Source organism: Oncorhynchus mykiss, chromosome 28 (genome assembly GCF_013265735.2).
Source record: "Oncorhynchus mykiss isolate Arlee chromosome 28, USDA_OmykA_1.1, whole genome shotgun sequence".
Classification (NCBI taxonomy): domain Eukaryota; kingdom Metazoa; phylum Chordata; class Actinopteri; order Salmoniformes; family Salmonidae; genus Oncorhynchus; species Oncorhynchus mykiss.
In genome coordinates, this window is record NC_048592.1 from 10,775,757 (window position 1) to 10,785,055 (window position 9,299).

Below are 9,299 nucleotides of genomic sequence, written 5' to 3' on the forward strand. Positions count from 1 at the left end.
TCCTTAAAGGCCAGATTTGTGCAATATACGACTGATTGTTGTCCTATGGACAGAGTCTCCCACCTCAGCTGTAGATCTCTGCAGTTCATCCAGAGTGATCATGGGCCTCTTGGCTGCATCTCTGATCAGTCTTCTCCTTGTATGAGCTGAAAGTTTAGAGGGACGGCCAGGTCTTGGTAGATTTGCAGTGGTCTGATACTCCTTCCATTTCAATATTATCGCTTGCACAGTGCTCCTTGGGATGTTTAAAGCTTGGGAAATCTTTTTGTATCCAAATCCGGCTTTAAACTTCTTCACAACAGTATCTCGGACCTGCCTGGTGTGTTCCTTGTTCTTCATGATGCTCTCTGCGCTTTTAACGGACCTCTGAGACTATCACAGTGCAGGTGCATTTATACAGAGACTTGATTACACACAGGTGGATTGTATTTATCATCATTAGTCATTTAGGTCAACATTGGATCATTCTGAGATCCTCACTGAACTTCTGGAGAGAGTTTGCTGCACTGAAAGTAAAGGGGCTGAATAATTTTGCACGCCCAATTTTTCAGTTTTTGATTTGTTAAAAAAGTTTGAAATATCCAATAAATGTCGTTCCACTTCATGATTGTGTCCCACTTGTTGTTGATTCTTCACAAAAAAATACAGTTTTATATCTTTGTTTGAAGCCTGAAATGTGGCAAAAGGTCGCAAAGTTCAAGGGGGCCGAATACTTTCGCAAGGCACTGTATCATAAACATGTTAAATGGAATGTATTTAAAGACGGTCAATCTGCGCTTTTAGATAAAGAACATACTGTATATAGGAGCCATTTTCGTATGTGTTGACTTGTTAGTGTTTGTCTATCCGGGATGTAATTTCTTGCCACATGGGACAGTCTCATATCAAGTCAAGTTAATACCTTAACTTGATTTCCTGAGTTATAGTTTGAAGTTACTCTGCTGCCTTACAATCTTACATTATATCAACTCAGCTAGGCAATGAAATATGTTTCAGTGTAATAGCTTACGTCTTACATGTACAGTACCAGTCTATTTTGGACACCTGCTCATTTCAAGGGTTTTTATTTACTTTTACTACATTGTAGAATAATAGTCATCAAAACTATGAAATAACACATGAAATCATTTAGTAACCAAAAAAAGTGTTGAATCCAAATATATTTTGCCTTGACAGCTTTGCACACGCTTGTCATTCTCTCAACCAGCTTCACCTGGAATGCTTTTCCAACAGTCTTGAAGGAGTTCCCACATGCAGAGCGCTTGTTGGCTGCTTTTCCTCCACTCTGTGGTCCAACTCATCACTAACCATCTCAATTGGGTTGAGGTTGGGTGATTGTGGAGGTCAGGTCATCTGATGCAGCACGCCATCACTCTCCTTCTGGGTAAAATAGCCCTTACACTGACTGGAGGTGTGTTTTGGGTCAATGTCCTGTTGAAAAACAAATGATAGTCCCACTAAGCGCAAACCAGATGGGATGGCGTATCACTGCAGAATGTTGTGGTAGCCATGCTGGTTAAGTGTTCCTTGAATTCTAAATAAGTCACCGACAGTGTCATCAGCAAAGCACCATCTCACCTCCTCCTCCATGCTTCACGGTGGGAACCACACGTGGAGATCATCTGTTCACCTACTCTGCCTCTCACAAAGACACGGAGGTTGGAACAAAAAATCTAAAATTTGGACTCATCAGACCAAAATACAGATTTCCACCGGTCTAATGTCCATTGCTTGTGTTTCTTGGCCCAAGCAAGACTTCTTACTGGTGTCCTTTAGTAGTGATTTCTTTGCAGCAATTCAACCATGAAGGCCTGACTCACGCAGTCTCCTCTGAACAGTTGATGTTGAGATTTGTCTGTTACTTGTGAAGCATTTATTTGGGCTGCAATTTCTGAGGCTGGTAACTAATGAACTTATCCTCTACATCAGAGGTAACTCTGAGTTTTCCTTTCCTGTGGCGGTCCTCATGAGAGCTAGTTTGATCATAGCTCTTGATGGATTTTGCGACTGCACTTGAAGAAACTTTCAAAGTTCTTAATTTTCCGTATTGACTGACCTTCATGTCTTTAAAGTAATGATGGACTGTCATTTATCTTTGCTTATTTGAGCTAAGAGAAATAGACTTGGTCTTTTACCAAATAGGGCTATCTTCTGTATACCACCCATACCTTGTCACAACACAACTGATTGGCTCAAACGCATTAAGAAGGAAATTCCACAAATTAACTTTAACAAGGCACACCTGTTAATTGAAAAGCATTTCAGGTGACTATTTCAAGAAGCTGGTTGAGAGAATGTGCAAAGCTGTCATCTTAGCAAAGGGTGGCTACTTTGAAGAATCTAAAATGTATGTTTTGATTCAACACTTTTCTTTGGTTGCTACATGATTCCATGTCTTCACTATTATTCTACAATGTAAAAAATATTTTTAAAAACCTTGAATGAGTAGGTGTGTCCACTTTTGACTGGTACTGTATGTTCATACAACATTACATTTGACATTTGGGCAACTACACTTTTCCTGTGTAATTTGTCTAAACTGACACTACACTGGAACTGTGTAAAACGGGTTATCTGAATCAAAGATCATTAGCTACTGTAGATAAGAAGTGGATTGGTATGATTAGTAGTTTGAATAATGTACTGGTTCATTGAATTGCCAATAAACAGAGGCAGAGATAATAGGGGAGATATACAGAATTATACAAACCACGGGTCCAATCCTGGATGCTGATGGGTTAAAACCGCATTCCAGCTGGTGTCTATTTAGGTGATAATGACCAAGAAGCCTGTGTTTGAAATCGTGCCAATATATCCTCCAAACACCGGCTTCTCTGGCATCACTTTAATACAACGGGTTAGCAAAATATTTAAATAATGATTGACATTTTCATTAAATGTTATTTTAAAATTTTTACCTTTATTTAACTAGGCAAGTCAGTTAAGAACAAATTCTTATTTTCAATGACGGCCTAGGAACAGTGGGTTAACTGCCTGTTCGGGGTAGAACTACAGATGACCTTGTCAGCTCGGGGGTTTGAACTTGCAACCTTCCAGTTACTAGTCCAACGCTCTAACCACTAGGAAATCCTGCCGCCCCAAATTTAATTTACAATTTTGATTAATGTATTCATACTATTTCATCCCTCCGCAAGATATAGTCCCAACACAAATCTAGGGATGCTACTCAAGCAAGTTCTATTGGTTTGGTTACCAGAGACTCGACCCAGTTGTTCAGTCTTTTTGTTCTGTGTCTATGGACGCGACCCAGTCATTGTAAATGTTCCATTGCCATACTGGCTGGGACAATTGTTATCCCTTGCTTGTCATCTATTGATAGTTCTTTGAATATATCCTTAAAAAGGATGTTGATTCATGATTTCGACTGGGTTGCGCAGTTAGATGGAACAGAGTAAATATGTATTTTAACATCATAGATTTAGCCGGGGGTAACTTGTGGAATAGACACTGGCTGGAATGCGGTTTTAACCAATCGGCATTCAGGATTAGACACACCCATTGTATAATCCACAAATTACCACCCACTACGGCTATGAGTTTGAAATACCTATTTACTGCTCCTACTCACTGCAATCCACCGTCTCATCTGCCCAACCGAGCAATTTATAAACTTGATCCTCACTGTAAAAAAGCATTTTTCTCCCCTTTCTTTTAGACTAGCATTTGGTTTTCAATGGCAGAGATTTGTATAAACCTTGCTGTCCATCTCTCTGGCCTTTGCAACATTGTTTTATTAAAAAAAATTCTCTCAATGTCCCATTGAGGATTAACGTGTCAGGACGAGATATGGCGCTTTCAAGACAACTGGGTCAAATCATGACTTCGGTGATCTTTATGTCAGAAAGTCAGAGCTCTAGGAAGATGCCTATAATTACGAGTTGGATGACCGTTCAACAAGGAAAAAAATCCCAGTTGAAGCTCGTTTTTTCCCCAGATGTTCTGAACGTGGCGATAGGTTTCTCAGACAATCTGCATCATTTTTAAGGATTATATACAAAGAAATGTAAATAGAAAAACCGGTCAAACGAAATGCATCTAGTTTGCCGTCTTTCCAGCTTCAGTTTAAGTGATTGTGTTAGCTGTGTAGTTGGCTAGCTCCTCTGAGCAGTGCATTTTCAATGCCAGGCGAAATTGCGCATCATTAGCCCATTGGCTGTATCCATAGACATTAAAAACGGATGTATCATGTATCCATATAAATGTATGGTAAGTGATTCAGGCCTACGAAAGTATTCACCCCCCTTGGCATTTTTACTATTTTGTTGCCTTACCACCTGGAATTAAAATAGATTTTGGGGTTTGTATAATTTCATTTACAGAAGATGCAAAATATTTTTTATTGTGAAACAAACTAGAAATAAGAAAAAAAACAGAACTATTCACCCCCCAAAGTCAATACTTTGTCGAGCCACCCTTTGCAGCAATTACAGCTGCAAGTCTCTTGGGGTATGTCTCTGTAAATTTGGCACATCTAGCCACACAGCTCCTTCAAGTTGGATGGGTTCTGCTGGTGTACAGCAATCTTTAAATCATACCCTAGATTCTCAATTGGATTGAGGTCTGGGCTTTGACTAGGCCATTCCAAGACATTTTAATGTTTCCCTTTAAACCACACAAGTGTTGCTTTAGCAGAATGCTTAGTGTCATTGGAAGGTGAACCTCCGTCCCAGTCTCAAATCTCTGGAAGACTGTAACAGGTTTCCCTCAAGAATTTCCCTGTATTTAGCACCATCCATCATTCCTTCCATTCTGACCAATGTCCCGGTCCCTGCCGATGGAAAAACATCACCCTTTCACGATGCTGCCACCACCATGCTTCACTGTGGGGATGGTGTTTTTTGGGTGATGAGAGGTGTTGGGTTTGTGCCAGACATAGCATTTCCTTGATGGCCAAAAAGCTCAATTTTAGTATCATCTGACCAGAGTACCTTCTTCCATATGTTTGGGGAGTCTCCCACATGCCTTTTGGAGAACACCAAACATGTTTGCTTGTTTTTTTCTGCCCTCTCTTCCGTAAAGCCCAGCTCTGTGGAGTGTACAGCTTAAAGTGGTCCTATGGACAGATACTCCAATCTCTGCTGTGGAACTTTGCAGTTCCTTCAGTATTATCTTCGGTCTCTTTGTTGACTCTCTGATTAACAGCCTTGTTCAGGAACAGAACAACATATTTTTACCTTGTCAGCTCGGGGATTCGATCTTGCAACCTTTCGGTTACTAGTTCAACGCTCTACCCGCTAGGCTACCTGCCGCCCCAGTATTGAAGGTCCCTAAGAACACAGTGGCTTCCATCGTTCTTAAATGGAAGAAGTTTGGAACCACCAAGACTATTCCTAGAGCTGGCCGCCCGGCCAAACTGAGCAATTGGCGGAGAACGGCCTTGGCCAGGGAGGTGACCAAGAACCCGATGGTCACTCTGGCAGAGCTCTAGAGTTTCTCTGGGGAGATGGGAGAACTTTCCAGAAGGATGACCATCTCTGCAGCACTCCACCAATCAGGCCTTTATGGTAGAGTGGCCAGACGGAAGCCACTCCTCAGTAAAATGCACATGACAGAACGCTTCGAGTTTGCCTGGCACCATCCCTTCAGTGAAGAATGGTGGTGACAGCATCATGCTGTGGGAATGTTTTTCAGCGGCAAAGACTGGGAGACTGGTCAAGATAAAAGGAAAAATGAAAGGCGCAAAGTACAGAGAGATCCTTGATGAAAACCTGCTCAGGACCTCAGACTGCGTCTAAGATTCACCTTCCAACAGGACAATGACCATAAGCAAAGACAACGCACGAGTGACTTCGGGATACGTTTCTGAATGTCCTTGAGTGGCCCGGCCCAGCCAGAGCCTGGACTTGAATCGCTGCCAAATGTGCTTCAACAATGTACTGAACAAACAAAGGGTTTGAATACTTATGCAAATGTTATAACCTGTTTTTGCTTTGTCATTATGTTGAAAAGACGACTATGCCCGACTTCTAATATAACTTTGGTTTTGGTTGAAAATACGTATTTTTCATGTCGCTGAAAAGACACCTATAAAAAGACGTCTACGGCTCGTTTCGTTTGAAAGTTGAAAATACGTATTTTTCAGGTCGTTGTTTTAACAACATGCAAATAACAATTTCAGTGTACTTGTAGCCTATACACATGGACCAAGTAACTAAATATTTTTTTTTCACATTTTGTCAAATTAACGATCACACCACTCATTACATTACTCCAGTATTTGCACAAAACATTCAGTCAAAGAATACTACAGTTGAAGTCGGAGGTTTACATACACATAGGTTGGAGTCATTAAAACTCGTTTTTCAACCACTCCACACATTTCTTGTTAACAAGCTATAGATTTGCCAAGTCGGTTAGGACATTTTTCCAACAGATTTTTCCAACAATTGTTTACAGACAGATTATTTCACTTATAATTCACTGTATCACAATTCCAGTGGGTCAGAAGTAGAGGTCGACCGATTATGATTTTTCAACGCCGATACCGATTATTGGAGGACCAAAAAAAGCCGATACAGATTAATCGGACGACTTTTATTTATTTGTAATAATGACAATTACAACAATACTGAATGAACACTTATTTTAACTTAATATAATACATCAATCAAATCAATTTAGCCTCAAATAAATAATGAAACATGTTCAATTTGGTTTAAATAATGCAAAAACAAAGTGTTGGAGAAGAAAGTAAAAGTGCAATACGTGCCATGTAAAAAAGGCTAACGTTTAAGTTCCTTGCTCAGAACATGAGAACATATGAAAGCTGGTGGTTCCTTTTAACATGAGTCTTCAATTTTCCCAGGTAAGAAGTTTTAGGTTGTAGTTATTATAGAAATTTTAGGACTATTTCTCTCTATACCATTTGTATTTCATATACCTTTGACTATTCTAAAGTGTTATAGGCACTTTAGTATTGCTAGTGTAACAGTATAGCTTCCGTCACTCTCCTCGCCCCAAACCAGGAACACATCGACAACAGCCACCCTCGAAGCATCGTTACCCATCGCTCCACAAAAGCTGCAGCCCTTGCAGAGCAAGGGGGACAACTACTCCAAGTCTCAGAGTGAGTGACGTCACCGATTGAAACGCTATTAGCGCGCAACCCGCTAGCCAATTGAGCTGTTGATGAATTCAAACCTATCAACTCCCGAGATTAGGCTGGTGTAACCGATGTGAAATGGCTAGCTAGGCTGGTGTAACCGATGTGAAATGGCTAGTGGGGTGCGCGCTAATAGCGTTTCAATCGGTGACGTCACTCACTCTGAGACTTGGAGTAGTTGTCCCCCTTGCTCTGCAAGGGCTGCAGCTTTTGTGGAGCGATGTGTAACGATGCTTCGAGGGTGGCTGTTGTCGATGTGATCCTGGTTCGAGGCGAGGAGAGGAGAGGGACGGAAGCTAGAACTGTTTGGCCATAATGACCATCGTTATGGTTTGGAGGAAAAAGGGGGAGGCTTGCAAGCCGAAGAACACCATCCCAACCGTGACGCACGGGTGTGGCAGCATCATGTTGTGTGGGTGCTTTGCTGCACTTAACAAAATAGATGGCAACATGAGGAAGGAAAAGTATGTGGATATATTGAAGCAACATCTCAAGACATCAGTTAAAGCTTGGTCGCAAATGGGTCTTCCAAATCGACAATGACCCCAAGCATACTTCCAAAGTTGTGGCAAAATGGCTTAATAAGGACAACAAAGTCAATTTATTGGAGTGGCCATCACAAAGCCCTGACCTCAATCCTATAGAAAATGTGTGGTCGGAACTGAAAAATCGTGTGCGAGCAAGGCGGCCTACAAACCTGACTGTTACACCAGCTCTGTCAGGAGGAATGGAACACAATTCACCAAGTTAAACAATTTAAAGGGTATGCCACCAAATACCAATTGAGTGTATGTAAACTTCTCACCCACTGGGAATGTGATGAAAGAAATAAAAGCTGAAATCGCCTCACTATTTATGTTGAATAAATTAGTCTTTCAATTTGAACTAAGCAAGCTGTTAAAACGTTCAGTTTATATCTGAAGCAAACACTGGAGGCCGTATCTGTCCAGGCAAAACATACCTATAGTTGAATTACAATCAGAAACCCCGACTTTAGTCAATACCATAGACCAAATGCTATTGAAATGACGAAGAAGGAAATAACCCAATTTACAATTGTTTGTAGTCGTAAAATCAGGCACATAATAACGACACAATTCCCAGAAAATAGCCTTAATTAAAGGTCCAAGCGTTTCTCCGGTGAGATTCTCCAGCTGCAAACAGGCTCACAATCAATTCGTGCATATATGTACAAAATGCATTTCAGCAAATTTCGTGCGTTTTTCAGAATTCGTGCGAAAAGACACTAATTTAACCAGTAGGCTACACACAAGCCTTTGCAACAACCATTTAGACGCGATAGTGTATATTTCATTTTGTCTTCTTAATGGCTAATTCAACGTTATGAATATACAGAAATGTTTGCGCGAATTGAGGCTGTGAGGCTGGGCTGCACCCAGAGTCTCAGGGTGCGCTTGAACATTGGCTTCAGACACTGAAGTCTATGCTACGTAAATATTGTTTGGAATCTGAGAAAGATTGGGATGAGGGAGTTCCTCTAGTTTTGTTTGCTGCTCGTGAAACTGTACAGGAGACCCTAGGGTTCTGCCCGGCTGAACTAGTGTTTGGTCACACAGTGAGAGGACCAATGAAAGTCCTTAAAGAACCGTTTTTGTCCCAAGAGTTGTGTGCGGGAGATGAGAATGTGTTGGATTACGTTAGTTGCTTTCGTGAGCGCCTACATCAAGCCTGTGCTCTCGCAAAGGAAGCTCTGTCTTCCTCACAGTGGAGTATGAAAAGACACAATGATAAACAGGCTTTTTCTTGTCCACTACAGCCAGGTGACCAAGTATTGGTGTTATTGCCTGTTCCAGGATCTTCTCTGTCAACTCGTTTCTCTGGTCCTTATTTCATTGAAAATAAATTAAGTGAAACTTCAAACTCCTGATAGAAAAGGCCAGTCTCGTGTGTGCCACATTAACATGTGAATTCCAATTATAATTATTTTAAATGTGCTAGCCAGGTATGCCCTGGGTTTGGTAATTTAGCGTTAAATATCTAGTGTGAACTAGTTTTGGCCTTTTAACATAAAAAAATCCGGAATCTGTGTGAACTAGTTCATTTTGTATTTTGTATGACGTCGTTTTCCAACTTCACCGCAATGTTTTTTTAGTATCTTATTCAATACCCCGTCCAGCTGGTGGCGGTAATGCAACATTAACATTGAATGCCAACT